The 23,894-nt window shown below is 45.4% G+C and overlaps 1 protein-coding gene and 1 long non-coding RNA gene across 3 annotated transcripts in view; one reads left to right on the top strand and one right to left on the bottom strand.

Moving 5' to 3' along the window:
* The window catches only part of LOC147724419 (membrane-spanning 4-domains subfamily A member 4A-like), a 540,727-nt gene that overhangs the window by 16,240 nt on the left and 500,593 nt on the right, over positions 1-23,894 (top strand). The window lies entirely within an intron of this gene.
* LOC147724420 (uncharacterized) lies at positions 15,540-18,360 on the bottom strand. The gene is made up of 3 exons (XR_015310094.1): positions 18,293-18,360; positions 17,056-17,187; positions 15,540-15,725 (listed from the first exon to the last, which is right to left on the bottom strand). It is a non-coding gene; the product is annotated as an uncharacterized LOC147724420 (long non-coding RNA).

Genomic DNA, 23,894 nt, shown 5'->3' with positions numbered 1-23,894 from the left:
GCTGTGCACTGATGGTGATCTGACATGGCTTTGACACGTCACTGCAATCCAAAGGCAACCCCACCCTTCCCATTCTAGAAGCTGCATGCCTTTTTAGGACAATAAATGCCCGTATCACCTCCACCCTTCTGTTATGTTGTTACGTTATGCTAAGTGTTCTTATATAGCGCTCGAATCACCCTGGGGCATCTCAGCGCTTCTCAGATAAAACAGCAAGAGGACAGGTAAGAGGTGGGGGCCTTAGTACAGAAATGCTTTTAGATGTTTCCTGAATATTCGGTAAGATGGAATATCTCGCAGATTTTTAGGTAGGCTATTCCAGTATTTAGGGGCCAAAAATGAAAAAGCCATGCCCCCTGACCGTTTGAGTCTGATGCGGGGTATATGAAGCAACTGCTGAGAACTTTACATCAGAGGACGAACAGGGGTATGTTTTTCCAATTTCTTTTGTAGGTATTTCGGACCCTGACCCTGTAGGGTGCTAAATGCCAGGCAGCAGACCTTAAAGAAAGATCTTTTTTTTATGGGTAGCCAATGTAGGTTTCTCAACAATGGCAATGATGAAGAGCCAGCCGGCATGTTCAGGATCATTCTGGCAGCTTTATTTTGGATGACCTGTAATTTGTTTAGGAATGTCACCCCAACCTCCGCTAATAGGGCGTTCCCGTAATCCAAGCGACTGATCACCATGGCTTGGGTCAATGTTCTGCGGTGCTCCGTAGGGATAAATTGAAACATTTTCCAAAGTAATCTTAACCTATAGTAGCAGGCCCCTGAGAAGGATGCTATGTGGTCCTGCATGGAAAGGGATTGATTTATCTTTATGCCTAGGTTGTTAACACACTGTTTGGGAACAGGGGGGGTACCAAGCTGCGTTGGCCACCAGTCATTGGACCAGGCTGCTGATTTGATATGTATCAATCTAGGCAACAGAACGTAATAAGTGGTCGAAATGAACTGAGCTAAAACATTGGTTTTTTGTAAAAAGGGGAAGTTCAATTTTATTCACAAATTTTTAAAAAAACACATTAAAATAATAATACACATTCACAGATTCTAACTAACATACGTGACTTAATAAATCAAAAAATACAACACCGTTAAAAAAGGAGGGAGCAAATGATCCAACAAATAAAGATTACATGGAATCAACACAATTTTTAAGAAAGAGAAAAATGTGGCTAGATTAATCTCTACGTGCGTTTCGGCGAGCCAGCGCCTTCTTCTGGAGCAGCCACGATAGTATCTAAAAAAGGAAAATTTCATAAACAAAAAAATATTATGTACAATAATGCATCACTTTTTGTTATCTAACACAGAGACACTTTAAAACTAAGCGTGGGCGGAAAATCCGTTCCGCTCGCGGATTTTGCGGATTTTCGGGAAATCCGCAATCCGCGAGATTTGCGGATTTCCCGCAAAATCCGCAAATTCGCACGCAGCGGATTTTTTTGGCGGCGCGCGGCGTTGGTGATACAATTTTTGCGGCGCGCGGCGTTTATCATCGTTTGCCGAGTTGTTTTTTTCGATAGTTTGCGAGTGCTGCGCCATTTTGGATCTTGCTGTGTGATCCCGCGGGAATTGGCGAGCGCGATTACGTCATCGCGGCTTGCCAGCGATAGTTTGTCAACGCGAGTACGGCGAGATCACGTCTCGCGGTACTTCGCAATTGCGAGATTTGAGATGCGGCGAGCTAAAATATAAATTTGCAATTCTGCACAAGAAATCCACCAGCAAGCAGCATAAACCTTCTAGAAATGATGATTTTTATGTGAATAACTCCTTAGTTTGACATTTGCCTGCACTTTTTTAGCGAGGAGTCCATTTTGGGGAGGGGGGCAGGGGGGTGGGAGGAAGGAAGTGCCCCATAGTCTTCAACTTCCTGTTCCTGTTCAGCAGGCTCCTCCCAGTGCTTTGTCCATCTCCTGGTCACTTTTCATTTGGATGTGGACCTGGAAGGATTACTTTTTGTGGATGCTGCTGGATCTTTGGATTTGAGGCCTTTTTGACTTTCTTTGGATCACTGTTGGATTAGAAATTTTACAAGTAAGTTTGTTTGGGGCATTACAGTTGCTGCAACTAAAATTTTGGGATTTTCGATTTTTGGGCTGTTTTGGGGCCTTTTGCCCAGGGGTACTCAGTGGTGGGTGGACTGATTCTTTCTGTGGGTTGTCTTGAACTTAAACATCATGGAGGCCATAGATGAATTGGGATTGTGCTGATTTTTCTGTGTTTTTCGATTTTTTTTTTTGTAAAATTTTGTGTTTTTCGATTTTTGACCTGTTGTTGGGGCCTTGACCAGGGGTAGTGAGTGGTGCATGGGCCTAGTCTTTCTGTGGGCTGTCTTGAATTTAAACATCATGGAGGCCATGGATGGAATGGGATTGTGCTGATTTTGCAGTGTTTTTCGATTTTTGGGCCTGTACTTGTGGCCTTTTCACCAGGGGTATTTGAGTCTAGCATGGGCCTAGTCTTTCTGTGGGCTGTCTTGAATTTAAACATCATGGAGGCCATGGATGGAATGGGATTGTGCTGATTTTGCAGTGTTTTTCGATTTTTGGGGGTGTTCATGGGGAGGGACATGCCATGTGGCTGGTGGCCATTTTGAGTGCAGCTACAGGCACTGGCCATGTGCTGGCAGGCAAGTGGCCATTTTGAATGCAGGCTTTGTTGTTAGGCCTCCAACCATTTTGCCTACTTTTCAACCTTTATTTATGCCCAGGGGTAGTGAGTCTTGCATGGGCCTAGTATTTCTGTGGGTTGTCTTGAATGTAAACATCATGGAGGCCATGGATTGAATGGGATTGTGCTGATTTTGCAGTGTTTTTCGATTTTTGGGTGTGTTCATGGGGAGGGACATGCCATGTGGCTGGTGGCCATTTTGAGTGCAGCTACAGGCACTGGCCATGTGCTGGCAGGCAAGTGGCCATTTTGAATGCAGGCTTTGTTGTTAGGCCTCCAACCATTTTGCCTACTTTTCAACCTTTATTTATGCCCAGGGGTAGTGAGTCTTGCATGGGCCTAGTCTTTCTGTGGGTTGTCTTGAATTTAAACATCATGGAGGCCATGGATTGAATGGGATTGTGCTGATTTTGCAGTGTTTTTCGATTTTTGGGCCTGTACTTGTGGCCTTTTCACCAGGGGTATTTGAGTCTAGCATGGGCCTAGTCTTTCTGTGGGCTGTCTTGAATTTAAACATCATGGAGGCCATGGATGGAATGGGATTGTGCTGATTTTGCAGTGTTTTTCGATTTTTGGGGGTGTTCATGGGGAGGGACATGCCATGTGGCTGGTGGCCATTTTGAGTGCAGCTACAGGCACTGGCCATGTGCTGGCAGGCAAGTGGCCATTTTGAATGCAGGCTTTGTTGTTAGGCCTCCAACCATTTTGCCTACTTTTCAACCTTTATTTATGCCCAGGGGTAGTGAGTCTTGCATGGGCCTAGTCTTTCTGTGGGTTGTCTTGAATTTAAACATCATGGAGGCCATGGATTGAATGGGATTGTGCTGATTTTGCAGTGTTTTTCGATTTTTGGGCCTGTACTTGTGGCCTTTTCACCAGGGGTATTTGAGTCTAGCATGGGCCTAGTCTTTCTGTGGGCTGTCTTGAATTTAAACATCGTGGAGGCCATGGATGGAATGGGATTGTGCTGATTTTGCAGTGTTTTTCGATTTTTGGGCCTGTACTTGTGGCCTTTTCACCAGGGGTATTTGAGTCTAGCATTGGCCTAGTCTTTCTGTGGGCTGTCTTGAATTTAAACATCATGGAGGCCATGGATGGAATGGGATTGTGCTGATTTTGCAGTGTTTTTCGATTTTTGGGGGTGTTCATGGGGAGGGACATGCCATGTGGCTGGTGGCCATTTTGAGTGCAGCTACAGGCACTGGCCATGTGCTGGCAGGCAAGTGGCCATTTTGAATGCAGGCTTTGTTGTTAGGCCTCCAACCATTTTGCCTACTTTTCAACCTTTATTTATGCCCAGGGGTAGTGAGTCTTGCATGGGCCTAGTCTTTCTGTGGGTTGTCTTGAATTTAAACATCATGGAGGCCATGGATTGAATGGGATTGTGCTGATTTTGCAGTGTTTTTCGATTTTTGGGTGTGTTCATGGGGAGGGACATGCCATGTGGCTGGTGGCCATTTTGAGTGCAGCTACAGGCACTGGCCATGTGCTGGCAGGCAAGTGGCCATTTTGAATGCAGGCTTTGTTGTTAGGCCTCCAACCATTTTGCCTACTTTTCAACCTTTATTTATGCCCAGGGGTAGTGAGTCTTGCATGGGCCTAGTCTTTCTGTGGGTTGTCTTGAATTTAAACATCATGGAGGCCATGGATTGAATGGGATTGTGCTGATTTTGCAGTGTTTTTCGATTTTTGGGCCTGTACTTGTGGCCTTTTCACCAGGGGTATTTGAGTCTAGCATGGGCCTAGTCTTTCTGTGGGCTGTCTTGAATTTAAACATCATGGAGGCCATGGATGGAATGGGATTGTGCTGATTTTGCAGTGTTTTTCGATTTTTGGGCCTGTACTTGTGGCCTTTTCACCAGGGGTATTTGAGTCTAGCATGGGCCTAGTCTTTCTGTGGGCTGTCTTGAATTTAAACATCATGGAGGCCATGGATGGAATGGGATTGTGCTGATTTTGCAGTGTTTTTCGATTTTTGGGGGTGTTCATGGGGAGGGACATGCCATGTGGCTGGTGGCCATTTTGAGTGCAGCTACAGGCACTGGCCATGTGCTGGCAGGCAAGTGGCCATTTTGAATGCAGGCTTTGTTGTTAGGCCTCCAACCATTTTGCCTACTTTTCAACCTTTATTTATGCCCAGGGGTAGTGAGTCTTGCATGGGCCTAGTATTTCTGTGGGTTGTCTTGAATGTAAACATCATGGAGGCCATGGATTGAATGGGATTGTGCTGATTTTGCAGTGTTTTTCGATTTTTGGGTGTGTTCATGGGGAGGGACATGCCATGTGGCTGGTGGCCATTTTGAGTGCAGCTACAGGCACTGGCCATGTGCTGGCAGGCAAGTGGCCATTTTGAATGCAGGCTTTGTTGTTAGGCCTCCAACCATTTTGCCTACTTTTCAACCTTTATTTATGCCCAGGGGTAGTGAGTCTTGCATGGGCCTAGTCTTTCTGTGGGTTGTCTTGAATTTAAACATCATGGAGGCCATGGATTGAATGGGATTGTGCTGATTTTGCAGTGTTTTTCGATTTTTGGGCCTGTACTTGTGGCCTTTTCACCAGGGGTATTTGAGTCTAGCATGGGCCTAGTCTTTCTGTGGGCTGTCTTGAATTTAAACATCATGGAGGCCATGGATGGAATGGGATTGTGCTGATTTTGCAGTGTTTTTCGATTTTTGGGGGTGTTCATGGGGAGGGACATGCCATGTGGCTGGTGGCCATTTTGAGTGCAGCTACAGGCACTGGCCATGTGCTGGCAGGCAAGTGGCCATTTTGAATGCAGGCTTTGTTGTTAGGCCTCCAACCATTTTGCCTACTTTTCAACCTTTATTTATGCCCAGGGGTAGTGAGTCTTGCATGGGCCTAGTCTTTCTGTGGGTTGTCTTGAATTTAAACATCATGGAGGCCATGGATTGAATGGGATTGTGCTGATTTTGCAGTGTTTTTCGATTTTTGGGCCTGTACTTGTGGCCTTTTCACCAGGGGTATTTGAGTCTAGCATGGGCCTAGTCTTTCTGTGGGCTGTCTTGAATTTAAACATCGTGGAGGCCATGGATGGAATGGGATTGTGCTGATTTTGCAGTGTTTTTCGATTTTTGGGCCTGTACTTGTGGCCTTTTCACCAGGGGTATTTGAGTCTAGCATTGGCCTAGTCTTTCTGTGGGCTGTCTTGAATTTAAACATCATGGAGGCCATGGATGGAATGGGATTGTGCTGATTTTGCAGTGTTTTTCGATTTTTGGGGGTGTTCATGGGGAGGGACATGCCATGTGGCTGGTGGCCATTTTGAGTGCAGCTACAGGCACTGGCCATGTGCTGGCAGGCAAGTGGCCATTTTGAATGCAGGCTTTGTTGTTAGGCCTCCAACCATTTTGCCTACTTTTCAACCTTTATTTATGCCCAGGGGTAGTGAGTCTTGCATGGGCCTAGTCTTTCTGTGGGTTGTCTTGAATTTAAACATCATGGAGGCCATGGATTGAATGGGATTGTGCTGATTTTGCAGTGTTTTTCGATTTTTGGGTGTGTTCATGGGGAGGGACATGCCATGTGGCTGGTGGCCATTTTGAGTGCAGCTACAGGCACTGGCCATGTGCTGGCAGGCAAGTGGCCATTTTGAATGCAGGCTTTGTTGTTAGGCCTCCAACCATTTTGCCTACTTTTCAACCTTTATTTATGCCCAGGGGTAGTGAGTCTTGCATGGGCCTAGTCTTTCTGTGGGTTGTCTTGAATTTAAACATCATGGAGGCCATGGATTGAATGGGATTGTGCTGATTTTGCAGTGTTTTTCGATTTTTGGGCCTGTACTTGTGGCCTTTTCACCAGGGGTATTTGAGTCTAGCATGGGCCTAGTCTTTCTGTGGGCTGTCTTGAATTTAAACATCATGGAGGCCATGGATGGAATGGGATTGTGCTGATTTTGCAGTGTTTTTCGATTTTTGGGCCTGTACTTGTGGCCTTTTCACCAGGGGTATTTGAGTCTAGCATGGGCCTAGTCTTTCTGTGGGCTGTCTTGAATTTAAACATCATGGAGGCCATGGATGGAATGGGATTGTGCTGATTTTGCAGTGTTTTTCGATTTTTGGGGGTGTTCATGGGGAGGGACATGCCATGTGGCTGGTGGCCATTTTGAGTGCAGCTACAGGCACTGGCCATGTGCTGGCAGGCAAGTGGCCATTTTAAATGCAGGCTTTGTTGTTAGGCCTCCAACCATTTTGCCTACTTTTCAACCTTTATTTATGCCCAGGGGTAGTGAGTCTTGCATGGGCCTAGTCTTTCTGTGGGTTGTCTTGAATTTAAACATTATGGAGGGCATGGATGGATTGGGATTGTGCTGATTTTGCAGTGTTTTTCGATTTTTTTGTGCTCTATAACTGAACTGATGTTCCTCTGTCTTCCATTTTTTTTAGGTGCACAAGACTCAAGAGAACCACCAGTGCCAGGAAGAAGTCCTGCAGCGGTGTGTGTGTGCAGCATAACGTCACGCGACGTCACGTCTGGCCTCAGACAACTCTACAATTCGTGCAACTGCGGCCTGCTGTCTGACCTGCTCTGAAGAAGATGGCCCCGCCCCCAAAGAAAGTTCTCCGTAGCTCCTCTAGCAAGAAAGTTGCTAGTAAGGAGCAGAAGAAGCAAGTTACCAAGGAGGCTGGTGTGCCACCCGCCACTTTTTTTGGGAGCAAAAAAAAAAGTACGCCTGCAGCAGCAGGATCTGCTGGGGACCAAGCTGAGAGCAGCACCCCTGCTCCATTGGGTTCAGTGCCTCCACCACCACGCCAACTTAAGTCAAAGCCCTTGAGTGCTTCAGAGGCAGTCAGTGTACTTCTCCAATCACCATCGACCAGTGATGTTGGCTCATCGCAAGAAAGTAGCAGCAATGTCCCTGAATCAACACAGGTTGTTGTAACTCATCTGACAAGTGTTGAACAACCACAGCCGCAACAACAACACCATGTGCAAGTACATGCCCAAGTACATGTGGAAGGAGAGGCAGCAAAAGGAGATGCGCAAGCAAAGGTGCATGGAGGTTCACAAGTGCCCACAATAGTTGTTCCTCCCGAAGTAGGGGCACATTTGGAAATCGACAATGAAGCTGAGGTATCATTGGAAGCCACTCCTCCTGATGATCATTCATTGTCTTCCACATCCCTAGCAAGGAAAAGATCAAGGGGGGTGTCTACATCTTCTTCAAGCCCACCTCGTTCTGATGCAAGTGATCTGTCTTCGGAACCACAACTGCGGTCTGACAGTGAGGCACACCATGATCTGACACCGGTACCTAAGCGTAAAAGGAAGGTCGTCCAAAAACTCAAACCTATGGAGTGTGATGAGGCTCAACAAGAAGTGACAGATACTGCTGGTGATGAAGCCTCTCACGATGACGACGAGCCAGTCATCACAAAGGTCACTGCAGCCCCACCGGGCATGCAGCAAAGAGACATTTTGACCCTATCCCGAGAAGCTGCTGAGCGTGATGATGATGTCGGCGAGGAGGCAATGGAAATGGAATCATTAGATTTGGAGTTAAGTAGTACACCAAAACCTACCGCTTCCATATTTCTTCGCAAGAAGGTACCCACCTCGTCCTCGACCTCAATTCGTGGTGGTGAAAGTGCAAAACGTACTGAAGTTCGGCAATCCACATCCTCCACTTCATCTGTCATTAGCAGCAGGACCACCACCACCAGTATCGCCGCCTCCTCCGGCCCCCGAAGACATTTCAAGTCTCCAGTTTGGGACTTCTTTAGTGTTTGCCCAAAAAAGGAAAACGTAGCCATTTGTAGCCTTTGTAAGCTTCGATTTAGTCGTGGTAAGCTTGGTTCTAACTATGGTACCGGAGACCAGAGAGGTCATCTTGAGAGAAGGCACGCTGTCCAATGGTTTCCGCACCTAGAGGCGGTCAAGAAAGCCGGAATTGCACGTAATGAAAACGTTGATTTGTCATCTGCTGATGACGAGGAGGTAGAAGAAGACGATTCAAACACTTCACTTACACCCAGTTCCCATGTCAGCAGCACACCCCATGGGAGCCACACTAAGAGTGTGGGAGAGAGTGAGACATCAATGCGGAAAAGTTCATCAGCGAGCGTAACTGGGTCGAAGAGATCATCATCATCCCGTAAATCATTGGTCCAGGGCAACATTAAAAAGATGTTGTTTACAGAAGCGCAATATGAACGCAACCACCCAATGACCCGTCTGTATAACACTAAGCTGGCTAAAATGCTAGCTCTGGACCTTCTCCCTTTTTCTTTTGTAGAAGGGGTTGGTTTTCTAGAATTAGTGACAGCGCTCTGCCCTAAATGGAAGGTTCCTAGCCGGTTCTATTTTGCCCGAGTTGCGGTTCCAGCACTACATGAAGATGTTCTGAAGGTGATTGGGGCAGCTTTGCAGAAGAGTGCTGTTCACACTATACATCTGACAACAGACATGTGGACCAGTGGCGCAGGCGCTGATTACATGTGCATCACTGCACACTGGGCCTCTTTTTCAGGGGCTAAAGCAAAGCTAAACTCAGGTGTTGACACTAACATTGTTTTTAAAGGTGCTCGGAAACATGCAACACTAGCCATGTTTGGTTTGGAGAAACGTCACACAGCAGAAAACATTTTGGATGTCTTTAACACAAAGGTCCTTAACTGTCTGTCCCCACTAAACGCAAGGTTGGTTATGTTTCCACGGACAATGGCTCCAATATAGTTAAGGCCATGAGGGACGGTTACTATTTCAGAGTGCCGTGTTTGGCGCACTGTATAAACCTGGTTGTCCAAAAATTCTTGGGTAATAAACGCAGTGCAGCGTACAGTGTATTGGAGAACTGCCGAAAAATTTGCAAGCATTTCAGGCATTCTTTTAAGGCCCGGAAGCAGCTGAGGAGCATGCTATATCAATGTCAAATGCCAGTGAAAGCACTCATCCAGGAGGTGGTAACACGTTGGAACTCAACCTTCTACATGCTTGAGCGTCTGTATGAGCAGTATACGCAACTCGATCAATATTTCTTGAAAGAGGGTATAGAAGAGCTGAGGATGGGTGGGCCGCAATGGAACATAGTTGAAAGCCTAACACGCATGCTTCGTCCTTTTGAGGTCTTCACGCGTGCAGTCAGCAAGGAGGACTCTAATTTGGGAAAAGCTATCCCATTGTTGTACATGCTGGAGGACCAACTGAAGGAGGTGTGTTCTGTGTTTGGAAAAGATGACAAAAAGAAAGACTCTTTGCTTCTGGCTGAGCAATTATTAGAGCTCCTACAAGGTGATGAACGTCTTAAAAAGATCCACTCAGAACAGCATTACATTTGTGCTACTATTCTGGATCCACGCTACAAAAAGGCGCTGGCAGGCAGAGCATTCTTTCCTTTTGGTGATGAAGATGTTACAAAGTACAAACGTTGGCTAGCCTTGTCAGCCAAGAAGTTTGAAACAGAACGGCTGGAAATTGAAGGAAATGGCAGTACATCAGCAGGCCATCCCCAGTCAAAACAATCCACTTCTGCACCTGTGGCTGTGGCACAAGTGACCTCTCAGCCGTTAAAGACACCGGCAACCGGATCATCTGCACGAAAGACAACAGAAACATTGGAGGCTGAAGAGGATTGGCTAGCTCTGCGTGGGTTTGGTTCTCAAAAGGTCAGAGGCACAGCAAGAGCTACGCAAAGTAGAGGAACCTTGGAGGAGGACCTTGAGTCGATGGTGAAGGACTATCTGAATGACTCCACAGAGGTCTATGTTAATTCTGACCCATTGGCGTATTGGCATGGGAAAAAAGAATTGTGGCCACAGCTCACCAACCTGGCTTTAAACTACTTGTCTTGCCCACTCGCAAGTGTGTCTTCTGAACGGGTTTTCAGTGCGGCTGGTGGGATTGTAACTCCCAAACGGAGCCGCCTCTCGCCCAAAAATGTGGAGAGGTTAACAATGATCAAGATGAATCAGCACCTCATACCACCAGATATAAGAGTACGAGAGAGCGTGCCGGATGAAGAGGAGGTGGCCAGCAACATAGATGAGGGAATTTCTACTCTGTCAGGTGGCACTGACCTCACCCTGGCTGAATTCGCAGAGTATGATGACGAAGCCTTATTCTTATTCCTGGACCGTGATACCGACTTCGAGCCCTGAAAATGAGACAACGAATCAATAACTTTCTTTTTCATCCTTATTCACTTTTATTCCTGTGTGTCTGTCTTTCTTTGTTGTGCACAGTTAATATAATTCAAACTTTAATCAGATAATCACAAAAACAAGCCCATCAGCAGAACTGTCTTCACTTGTTTGCTAATTTATTTGAAGGTGCCGCAGTCTGCATTCCTCAGGTTCACAAGTTCAGAAGAACATGCTCCTCTATCCTCCAGACTCCTATTTCCATCAAAGCAGAGGGCTGGTTTACGCCCAATGAAGAAAGACTCAGCACTTGTGGGGGTGTTGTTCTACCTCTTTGCAGGTGAGTTGACGGGTCTGGGGCCATTGCTTGGAAGCACTAAAAGTGGTTTGGACCAAATCCGAGGCGGAACATTTTTTGTGTTTTTGATGACTTGCTTGCCTTTGAGGTGCTCTTAGGGGGGGTTCCGTCTGTTTGTGGGTGAGTTTCGTGGTCTGAGAGCATTGCTGGGACACTCTAATCTTGATTGCATTTGCTTTTCAGGAAATCCGTCGTGCCAACCCCGACTTATGGCCTAGCTACGCAGCGCGTTTGGACCGAAGGCCCAGAAATATTGCAAGTATGAGATTTTGCTTTTGGCCTGTTTGGGGGTGTTATGCTTCTTGGCGGGTGGGTTGACGGGTCTTGGGGCATTCCTGGGAAGGTCTAATACCGGGTAGAGTGGTTGGGACAAAATCCAGGCCGATTTTTTTTTGGCTATTTCTGACATTTTGCTCTATGTAGCGTTTTCGGGGGCCTGTTTGGGGGGCTTCCTGGTGTTTGTGGGTGAGTTTCGTGGTCTGGGAGCACTGCTGGCTATATATACTTTACTTTGCAAGAGGTTTGAAGCAAATCCATGGTGGCAGAGGGGACTTAGGGCCTAGCTGCAGAGCGCGCGCGGAGTGATTTGGGAAATTTGTGAAAAATTGACTAAGTCCCCATTTTTGTACTTTTGCTCTTTGGCTGTTTGGGGGTCTTCTACTCGTTTTCTCCTGGGTTGACGGCTCTAGGGCCATTGCTGGGAAGCTCTAATACCGGATAAAAGTGTTTTGGACCAAATCCCAGGCGGAATTTTTTTTGTGTTTTTGATGACTTGCTTGCCTTTGAGGTGCTCTTAGGGGGGGTTCCGTCTGTTTGCGGGTGAGTTTCGTGGTCTGGGAGCACTGCTGGGACACTCTAATCTTGATTGCATTTGCTTTTCAGGAAATCCGTCGTGCCAACCCCGACTTATGGCCTAGCTACGCAGCGCGTTTGGACCGAAGGCCCAGAAATATTGCAAGTATGAGATTTTGCTTTTGGCCTGTTTGGGGGTGTTACGCTTCTTGGCGGGTGGGTTGCCGGGTCTTGGGGCATTCCTGGGAAGGTCTAATAGCGGGTAGAAGTGGTTGGGACAAAATCCAGGCCGATTTTTTTTTTGGCTATTTCTGACATTTTGCTCTATGTAGCGTTTTCGGGGGCCTGTTTGGGGGGCTTCCTGGTGTTTGCGGGTGAGTTTCGTGGTCTGGGAGCACTGCTGGGACACTCTAATCTTGATTGCATTTGCTTTTCAGGAAATCCGTCGTGCCAACCCCGACTTATGGCCTAGCTACGCAGCGCGTTTGGACCGAAGGCCCAGAAATATTGCAAGTATGAGATTTTGCTTTTGGCCTGTTTGGGGGTGTTACGCTTCTTGGCGGGTGGGTTGACGGGTCTTGGGGCATTCCTGGGAAGGTCTAATACCGGGTAGAAGTGGTTGGGACAAAATCCGCGCGGAAAAGCCTTTAGTTTTGGCACTTTTTGTAACTTAGGGTTCGTTAGGGTTAGCCCTAGCAGCAGGATTGCATGTGTTTCGGGGTGTTCTAGATTTTTCAAACTGAGTTCTGGGGTCTTAGAGCACTCGTGAGAATGTGTAATTTTGGTTGCAAGTCATTTGAAGAAAATCCATGGTGGGAAAGGGGGGATTTGGCATAGTTAAAGAAAGCCTTTGCCACTATTCTTAACTTAGGGTTCGTTAGGGTTAGCAGTATTTCTATTGCATGTGTTTGAGTGGGGGGGATTTCGAGTCTTGGAGCGATGCTGGCTATGGCTACTTTTGCTTGGTTGCTTGCAAGTGGTTTGAATGCAATCCACGGTGGGTAATGGGTAATTAGGGTACTTCGGCCTACTTTTACTTTCAAAGTAAGTTTTGTCACCAGTTTTCTGCTAGGCCTCGTTTTTTGAGATTTGATTGGGGGTCTTCTACATTTTTGCGACTGGCTTTAGTAAGGGTCTGGGTGGGAGCACTGCTAGGAAGATCTAATTTTGTTCTAAAACACAGTTTACAGTACACCTAGCTTGAGGGGCAAGATCCGCTACATTAATTTGCCCATACTTATTTATCCTTCAAAAGGTGACTCAGAGTACGCACTTTCAAAAACATTGTACTGTCTACTAGGAAAAACAAATTGTGACTTTTTGCACTCCACAGCCTACATACCTTATATTTATTTATCAGTGGTGTTGTAATATTATATCACTTCCTGTTTTTCGTTGAATAATTACAGGCCGGGTTTCAGTCTCTGCAATGGGGAAAAAAGGATGGAGTCAGGCTTCACAGTAGCGAGCCACAATTCAGCATCAGGCAGGCAGTGGACAGGGTGTCTTCTGGTGACCAACATCGATGGACGAAGCGTCGGCTGCAATGGAGGAGTGCCGCTAATAGGAGGATTTTTTTTCTGCGGGCAACTTACTTACCACTTCCAACAGGACCACTACAACCACATAGATACAGTATCCCTTGCCTTTTTCTCTGACTGTGACTGCATTTCTTGGCTCTCTCTCGGCTTCTACATTGATCCCTTAACACATCACTTAGTCCACTCCACTATCACATCTGCACCACACATAGTCATTTGTAAGTGCTCCTACGTAATTCGCAAGTCGCAGCACGCCCCAGCCCGTAGAGGACTGGGATGGCCCCAATGATGAAGCATGTCACCAAGGGGCAACCCTGGTGAGTGAGGGGACACCTAGAAAAAAAGCAATTTCTCCTTTTCTATCTACTATACCTTCTGTCAGGTTACGCAGCCCCTAAGCGCCTACCGTACTATGAAACTACATTTCCCATGAGTAGGCGGGAGACTTGCAGACTATTTAGTGAGACTATATGAGAGTACCCTTGTATGTTAGGACAGCACTTCACTGATGCCTGTCTTGTCTTCTGTTACAGGTATCCTTTCCCTGCTGACCCTACCTTTACCCATCCCACATTTTTTATTTTAGTTTGTTATTTTTCTCCCCCGCCTAATGCCTCGAACACCCTGTGTTTACACTTCTGGGTGTTGGTGACATTTGGAGGTGGAACCATATTTGCATCGACTGGATCACGGGGAGTAAACCTGACACCTTCCAGACCAACCCCATTGAGTGTTTTTGTGAATGGATTTATAGTGACCAGCAAGGCTCTCGGGTATCTGGCTACAGAGACCTTATGTTGAATATCGTTATCAATAATTCCACACAGGCCCTGTACTGTCGCATTCTTTCTTCCACAGTTGTCGAATGTACTACTTACTTTTCACTGACATGCATGCAGTAGTGTATGCACTTTCAAAGATTGATGGATAGGTTTGTACCCAAAGATTTGTTTATGTTCACAATTGTTCGTCCATGCTGTGCTACTTTTTCTTGTCTCCCAAAACCTTTCCCAAAAACCCCCGTACCCATCCATTTTTCAAACCCTAACCCTCTTCCCCCGGGCTGTGTGGTTTTGATTGATGTGTGACTAAATTACAGCAATAAATCCACACACTTGCTGGGGAGGATAAGGTGATAGCAACAGGCTGGTGAAGAAATCCGAGGATATATTCTTACTCTGCTTGACAAAGACCCATGGCTAATGTCAAAGAACTTCAACCGAATTAGTTATACTTTAACATTTGTTAGGCTACAACGTGGCACTGTTCTAGTGTACTTCTGTCACCTGCTATATTCTGTATTGTACCTTTGTATTGCTCAGGAGGACAAACCAGATTTCATTTTCTTTTTTTTCATAGGCAAGCAACTGCCACTGTGTCACACCACTAGTACCACCGCTATGAGGAAATTTTATCCGCCCAGGATTGCCAACCTTATTTGCTGTTTCCCGTGGAGCCAGCCCTGGGCCTAGCCCTACTTGCAAACAGAAATTACAGGTAAGATAGGCGTTTGGTTGGAGGTAGTATAATGGAGTATTAGGAGAGACGAGAGATTTGATTGACGGTAGTACTACTAAAGTCCTAGGACTATTCAGGAAAACAAACTTACTGTTATGTTAAACCCCCACCCACCAGACTCAAAAGCAGTAAAAAACAGGTATGGTCAGATAAAGTTTCAAAAAGTATATTTTTATAGCCCTAACAAAAGAATCTCCCGCAAGACCCTCCCTAACCCCAACGATTGTCCTTCAAAAGTCCCCAAAAATCACAACTCCCAATTCCCACCCCCCAAAAGTCTCTAAAAAAGGGGCAAGGGACACTATGGCAGGGTGCTGTTGGAATTAGCAGCCAGGGCATCATGCTCCTTGCGGAGGGTGGCAAGTTCGAAGCGGAGGCCCTCCACCACGTTCTTATAATTATGGACCTCCTGCTCCAGGTAGGACAGTCTGAGGGATAAGCGGCGCCGGTGTGCCTTGCAAATCCTGTGAGGGGCAGCTGCTTTCTTTGCTGCTGGGCGGTGGTGTTTGGCTTTGGTAGCCCGGCTCCGTACCACTGGAGCACTGCGCTGGCTGGCAGCCCGCACGGAGGAGGATGCAGCTGTCCCAGTGGACGTTGTTGTTGTTCCAGACTGCGTCTCCTCCTCCTCCAGGGCCACCAGCCGCCGATATTCAGCAACAGTGGCATCCAGCCTCCGTTGCCGGGCCATTCGAGCCAGCTCCTTCCTCCTTGATGGTGTCTTGGATTTGGAAGGAGCAACTACATGAAAAAAGAAAGACATAGTCTGTAACCAATGCTCCTTAAGATTAACACAAAATGATTGAGCAGAAAGTTTTCACAGTACAAGTAGCAAATTGAAAGCACAGTGCATAACTATTGAGGACAGTATCTATGTAACCTCCGACTTCTTCATCCTTGCTATAACATTAGTGGGAGTTTAAGGAACAAATTCTACGAGCACTATGGACTTCTATTACAGTCGACTATGACAGTACACCACTCTTATTCTTCTTCTTCTCTCTTGTTTAGGAAAATTGGTACGTTATCTTATGCAAGCCGGCATAATGCCAGCGCAGTGAACTTGCACCCGAGAAAAACAGACGCACACCATGGTGAGTGAGACAGACTTGCGTTACTGTACCGGTCCAGTACATGCAGGTGGTGAAGCTCTTACTTTTCTATTACGGGTGGCACTGAGAATACTCTGTTAAAAGGGCTACTGCTTAATTAATTTAGCTTTCACCCTACTGTGCAAATGAGTATTAGAAAAGGAAAATGAAGAAGCTAAATTATCTGATTATCTATCACTTCACATGGGATGTATTTGATGACATATGGGATGACTTTAGGTGCTTTGCTTATTATTGAGTGAACAGTGATACCCCCACACATGAATGACGTACTACTACTAAACTAAAGTTATTAAGGGAGGTAGGGAGTGTCCACCGTAATAACTGGATATATGCTGTGCTTGCAGTTGCAATACAAACTACTGCTACTATTCATGGTAGTCTTTGGACAACGTTACAACTTCTTTTCCTTGCCTTTCCTACACTGGAACGGACGTGCGGGTGCGGTGTTACATGCTCTTCAAAGTAACACTTAGTTCATCCAGTGACCGTCTACTCTCTCTAGATTCACATATGCTATCTAAGAGTCAGATAGTACCATGAATGATCCAGGCATCCATCCATTCAAAGTATATTGCACACATACAGTTTCTGTCTCACCCACCCAGGCTGTTCTCCTTCCACCCATCCTTGCTTCATCATTCACCCAGCCATGCACCATACCATTTTCTTACCTTCCCAGCCACCTCGGGGACCAAGCAAACACATATCATTCTTCTTTGCCAGTCATCATTACATTTCTCGTGCTTCCACACTTACTTACACCCTTCTTTCGCTTTTCGTTCATCCCATCCATCAAGTTCACCTCAGATCTGATTGGGATTCTTCTCGCCAAAAACTTCACAGCTAAGTCGAAGTACATTTAGAGGAGGCTACTACCTGCTTTTTTTATAATACACCCGTGCAGAAAGCACACTCTGCAGTTTTCAATCTCAATGACTAAGGAATGTATAGCTTACCTCTGCCCGCCACCACCGTTTGAACCCTCACAGGCATGTCCTTTTCCGGCACTTGCACCGCCTCCTCCCCAGAGTTGTCCTCCTCGTCCAATGCCACCACCTCCGCGCTGGCCCCGTCTCCAGATGTTCCACCTACAAAGTACATTTAATAATGTTAGAATACACCACTCACTACTATATAATATTTGGTCTAGGAGGAAGAAAGAAATGTGAAAAAAAGTGTACAATTTAATAATTTTTGAATGTGTACTCTAGAGTAAAAATGTCCCTTTTTCCAGGGAAGGCTGTTGTCTTGCTGCACTTTTTGGCACAACTGATGAATGTTTGCTTTTTACTTTTTAACACGCACCACTTTTTCTCCTAACAGACAGAACCTTGACTTCTAAGAACACGAGCAGGATCAAGTTCAAACCAGGTGAGAGCTCGGCTCGACCACAAGAAATGTGTCCAATTAATCGTCAGCACTAAGCACTTTTCCATTTTCAGTTACACGTTCACTTTTATGACAAACTTGAATTTAATAAATGTGTTTACTTTTAATAAAGCTTTTAAACTTAAATAGACTCTGTGGTTTTTGGTCCTCCAGACTAGAGTGGATGAGCTAAAGGTTTTCGAATTTTTGCAAGCATGAGTCCGTGCCTCTGCCATCGGTGACTTTGGGAGCTAAATGACTCTGCCACACTATCTAGTCAGTAAGGAGATTGGGGGTTCAACTACAAAGTCTGTTATCACTGAGGTATGTGGAAAGTCTAACAGTTACAGCACCTATTATAATTGATAAGCTAAGCGATGCATTATTTAGTGTCCATAGTTCTGTTTGTGCAGATTTGTCCCTGCAACAGTAGTAGAATGGATTGTCCTCCTATCCAAACCAAAAGTAAAGTAGTATCTTATTATTTCTTGGTGGTGGTCATTCACCTTTTTATTGTTGGCAATGGTCGAAGCATAAACATTTAGAATACTTGAAAAGACATTATGGATAATCCCAGAGGACTACACTCAGTGCATAGAGCTATTGCTGACTAGAATGGGAGTCCAATGGAAATGCCAAATGTGCAATCTTAGTTAGCTACACAGACAGACTAATAAGAATAATCTAGTAATACCACACGGAGTCATAGTCGAGGCAGGATAAGAATTTAGATCCTGTCTACAAGAAGATCAAAGACGATTTAGAAAAAATCGAATGAGGAACGCTAGGAAAAAATAAGTACTCTATATTAAAATCAAAACTTACTGGGGCCAGCAAAGGAGCCCTCGACTGCCCGGTCCTGGCCTGCATCGACAACAGCACCCTCCTCCTCCTCCTCCTGTGTCCTCCTCTTGCCCCTGGGGGAAGCTGATGTACAACATGAAAGAAAGAAAAACAGAAAACATGGATGATATTTCTCAACCAAATCAAACATTTAAAAAAGAACTAACAAAGTAACAAAATATTTTTGCGAAATAGCAAATAGGGAACGACTCCACGGGATATATTATTGACCAATCTCATGTGGTCGACTACGTCATTACTTTAGTATTGCTTGATTTGCGGACCGTCGAATTGGAAACTACCCTATGTAACTCACTAAACAAAGTACTAAAAAGGTTTGCCTAGGATTGGCAGGCAGCAGTCCGCAGCACGCAAAGTGACAGCCAAAGTCCATCGTGATTGAAGATCAGCGACAACACTAAAGTTTCCTACTACATTCACCAGTCATTAAAATACTCAAACTATTAATCCACCACCACTATTTCTTCTTATCGCCATGTGTACAAAGGAAGGACTGGACTTGAGTCTGTAGGGGCTGATTTATAAGGCCCTTGCGGCTCTTTTGCTCCATTGTTGCGTGACTTTTGTGACGCAGCGACAGCACAAAAGAGGCGCAATGGTGCGGCGTATATTAACAACGTGACGCATCTGGGAGATGCATCACGTTGTAAAGCCCTGCGCCAATAGGGGTGTTCCGGCGCAAGAGAGGGCGTTCCTGCGCAGGAACGCATCCTAAAAGTGGCTGAGGGAAATCTACAAGATTTCAATCAGTCACTTTGAGGACAATGATGCGTGACTCAAACCCTGCGCCTGCTTGAAGCAGACGTACGGCTTGACGCAGCATTGGGGAGATAGGGCACCCCAGAGAATTGATGGAGCTGCACCATCGTTGCGACGCAACTCCAGCAATGCGCCACCTTTACGGCACAGATGCGTAACGCTTTGGTGACGTTTTGGGCCCATGGCGCGCCGCATTGTAAATACGGCGCACCATGGGTGATGGTGGCGTGACGCACAATTACTGGCGCATCCCTGCAACTTTGCATGGATGCGCCGGTAATTAAAAATCTGAACCTTAGTGTGTAGCATTGCGCAGTTCTTTCAACTACACTCATACATAATTTCACAGGCCAATGAAATGAACACAAAATCTAAAACAAATAAGCATAGTAGCAACACTACTGAGAAGGAGAGCAGTGTACCTGAAATGCACAGAAGATTTTGAAATAAAATGTACCTACAATGTAATGAGCAGCATTATTGCTCTTGGTAAAAAACAAAAATTTGCAATATAATAACACAGCAGGAGAAAACATAGTAGTAAAGACATAGCTACTACTACTCACCAAGCCCGGGGATCTCAAGGCCAAGGAGGTCGAGCAGATCTCGCTCACGGGTCAGGACATCCGTCCAGCGGTGGGTGGCCTGGTTGTAGGTGCGCCAGACCCGAGAGTGGTGGTAAATGGCCTGGCACACCTTCTCCCACCGCTTCCGGCGCTCCCGGGCCCCGTACCCGGCACTGATCTTGCCGCCTCCCATGATGGTCCTGGGGAGGCGGCGCTGAACATAAAAAATGAGTTGGGCCACCTCCTCCGGGGTAAAGATCTCCCGTGGCATCACTAGCTCCCCCCTCAAACGCCCGCACGGGAGCCGGACACGGGGTGCGGGACCCTTCCCCTTCTCGGGATGCTTCCCGGCTCCCTTCACCATGGTCTGGGCGGAAAGGAATAAAGAAAATAGAATAGGGAAGAGAAGAAAAGAAAAGAGTTTACAAAAGTAGTTTAAAATTAACCAAAAGTAGCAGTAAACACAAAAATATAGGGCTAGAAAAATAGAGGGATAGATAATAAGTAAAATAGATAAAAAAAAACTTCAAACAAGCAAAGGATGGCAGAGATTGACAGAGGATACAAAGACCATGCCCAGAACCATAGCAATGAATGAGAAACAAGATGGCCGCGCCCGTTCACGACCGCGCGGGTAAGTTCGCGCGAGATTTTCCTTGCGAACACGCGCGAGACTGTACTGGCAAGCCGCGGACTTTCCGGAAACGGAAATACGTCAGGCAAACAAGATGGCTGCGCCCTTGAACGACCGCGAGGGTAACTTCGCGTCTTGCGCTACGAGCGGCTCGCAAAAACGCACAAAACCTTGCCAACTAACACGCCGCAAAAAAAACAAATAGCATATTCGCACGAATTTGCGGCTTCCGAATCCGATCTTGCGCGTGTTCGCACCCCGCGAACCCCGCGAAATTGCAGAAAAACGAGTTTTTCAAAAGTGAAAGCACTCGGCAGGGGCAAGAGTTCAAACTCATCATTAGTAACAATTCCCGGTAGTGCTTCCTGACTGGGGCCCCTCCAGAATTCAGTTGCTAGTTGCAACAATTGTATGACCCTGCTCTGACCCTCACAGCAGGCTCATACAATAGCTACAAGTAGGCCACAAAGAAGGTCCTGGGGAAAAAAAATGCACTGCAACAGAAAGCAAAATTACAGATAAGGAAGCAGGTGCCAGACTGGAATTTTAAAACAGTGACACATTAATAAACTAACCCCAAATTAATTCATCTCAGTTGAAGCAGGGCTGGTGTGCTTGCTTTTCCCCCCCATAATCTACAGTAATGATGAACCAGAGGGTGGCATTGATGTAACAGAGGGTTGCAGTGGTGAAACAGAGGGTGCTGGGAACCTGTGATGATGAACCAGACGTAGAAACAACATAATTCGCGACCGTTGCGCGACGAAATGTAAGTTCGCAATTGCGAACTGGTACGAAACCCTCGCGAACTGGCAGAAATCCTTGCGAACACAAAAAAAAAAAAAAATCCGCAAATTCGCAAGAATTCGCGGATTTTGCGGATTGCGAGATCGCAAATCCGCAAAATTCACGAACGCGAGATTCGCAAAATTCGCCCATGCTTATTTAAAACAATCCAATGTTATTCTGAATAGTCTCAGACTTTCTATTTTGTTGTGACCAACCTATTAATATTACAATATTATTTTTACGGATTTCATTTCCTTGCCTTAATGATCATTGAGAAGACCACAACTGGAGTCGATGAATTAGACTCATATATTGTTATTTAAGGTAATGGTTGAGAAAGAGAAGGGGGAGATACCTTATAATCAAGGGTGGACCATTCCTAAATATTGAGTAGACCAGTTCCAAATATTGGTGAACAAATGGGGAGGATTTTTTCAATGGATGGCTAATACGAGGATTCTGATATTGGTACCTCTTTGATTAATCAAATCCTTGGTGTTAATACTGAAAAAATAGGGAGCACTCTAGATGGTGGCAATTAGCAAGGGGTTATCAAGGCGGGGCCTCAATACTAGTATATAATATACTTATATCATGGATAAGGTCACTTACTTTAAAAACACGAAATGTATTAATGCTAATTGACGTTGCAATCTGGATTATCTGTATCACGAGTTTCTTTTCTTTGTTTATGTGACGAGGATGTTCTAAACCACAAAAAACAATGATCATTAAGGCAAGGAAATGAAATCCGTAAAAATAATATTGTAATATTAATAGGTTGGTCACAACAAAATAGAAAGTCTGAGACTATTCAGAATAACATTGGATTGTTTTAAAGTGTCTCTGTGTTAGATAACAAAAAGTGATGCATTATTGTACATAATATTTTTTTGTTTATGAAATTTTCCTTTTTTAGATACTATCGTGGCTGCTCCAGAAGAAGGCGCTGGCTCGCCGAAACGCGCGTAGAGATTAATTTAGCCACATTTTTCTCTTTCTTAAAAATTGTGTTGATTTCATGTAATCTTTATTTGTTGGATCATTTGCTCCCTCCTTTTTTAACGGTGTTGTATTTTTTGATTTATTAAGTCACGTATGTTAGTTAGAATCTGTGAATGTGTATTATTATTTTAATGTGTTTTTTTTAAAATTTGTGAATAAAATTGAACTTCCCCTTTTTACAAAAAACCAATGTTTTAGCTCAGTTCATTTCGACCACTTATTACGTTCTGTTGCCTAGATTGATACATATCAAATCATTTGCTTTTCCCTGGTCTAGGAACTCTATTTCCGTGTACTCAGGGGGTCCTTGATAAATATTTACACAATTGGACCAGGCTGCTGCAGACTTCCCAAGAAGCATGACTTCCGTCTTGCCCGGATTCAGCTGGAGACAGTTGTTAGTCATCCAGTTTGATATTTCAAGTATACCCGTGGCAAAGCGGAGTCTGTCTGCTTTAATGTTTGGGCCGATGTTGAACAGTAGCTGGGTGTCATCAGCATACAAAATAGTTTCGAATCCCAAGGCTTCCACTACCTTAACCAATGGTGCCATATAGATATTAAAAAGGGTAGGGCTAAGGCAGGAGCCCTGGGGGACACTTTTGTCCAATGGTGTTTTCTCGGACTGATAAGGGGCCAAGATGACAGTTTGAAATCGTCCGTCAGGAAGTTCTGCAGCCATTTAAGAGCAACACCTTGAATGCCAAAAGATATTAACCTCTCCGCGAGCCTAGTGTGCGAGATGGTATCAAAGGCAGCGGAGAGGTCAAGAAGAATCAGAATCGCTGATCCTCCGGCACCACCAGTCATCCTCAGGGAATCAGTTACTGCTAAAAGAGCAGTTTCCGTACTAAAACCCCCACGGAAACCCGATTGCGAGAAGTCCAAGATGCAATTAGTTTCAAGGTAGCTGCTCAGTTGCCGATTAATAATGCTTTCAAGCATTTTGGCTAAGAGTGGAAACAAAGAGATGGGGCGATAGTTGCCCAGATCTTGGGGGTTGGCCGAAGGCTTCTTTAGAATAGGACGGACAAATGCTTCCTTCCAGGAGGCCGGGATTATGCCTTCTTGGTTTGAGAGGTTAACATTTTTTTGAACAGTGGGAGCTAGAATATGAGGCAAGAGAGACATGATTTTTGGGGGGCAAGGATCCGCAGGAGAGCTTGATTTAGCCATCTCTAAGGCTTTTTGAGTCTCTGCTAATGAAACCGGCGTAAAGCATTTAAGAGAGCAGTCGGTCCGTGTAATGGGACTACCCAGACAGAATACAATGGGTAAGTTTGCCAGGTCCGGTAAAAAAAAATTGGAGTACATTTTTGAAATTTTCTCCTGGAAAAACCTAGCAAGAGAGTCCCATAATTCTTGGGACTCTATAGGGGATTGCTAACACGCTACAGGTGCCACAAAATCTTTAACAATGTCGAATAGGGCCTTTGATGAGTTGCTTGAGCTCTCAATTTGGTTAAAAATATACAGACATCTAGCTGCCTTTAAATTCCAATAATAAGCTGCCAAGGCAGATTTAAAACTGTTTAGTCTGAGGGGATTTACTCCTTCGCCAGTGTCTCTCAAATTTTTTGCAGGAAGATTTTTCCAGCCTTATTTCGGCAGAGTACCATTGTGCTGAGCGTCGGTTAAGGGTTAGTCTGGATTTTTTCCTTATCGGAATAGTGACATCCAGAGCTTTCACCAACACTTCATTGAATGCTATCAGTGAGTTAGATACATTCTGATCCTCTGTACACGGAACTGGCAGGAAAGCCTTATTAAATGACTGAGGAGTTCCAAGATCTGTGCACAGTTTGACACT

Source organism: Lissotriton vulgaris, chromosome 4_1 (genome assembly GCF_964263255.1).
Source record: "Lissotriton vulgaris chromosome 4_1, aLisVul1.2, whole genome shotgun sequence".
Classification (NCBI taxonomy): domain Eukaryota; kingdom Metazoa; phylum Chordata; class Amphibia; order Caudata; family Salamandridae; genus Lissotriton; species Lissotriton vulgaris.
This window is presented reverse-complemented; position numbering and strand designations above follow the sequence as displayed.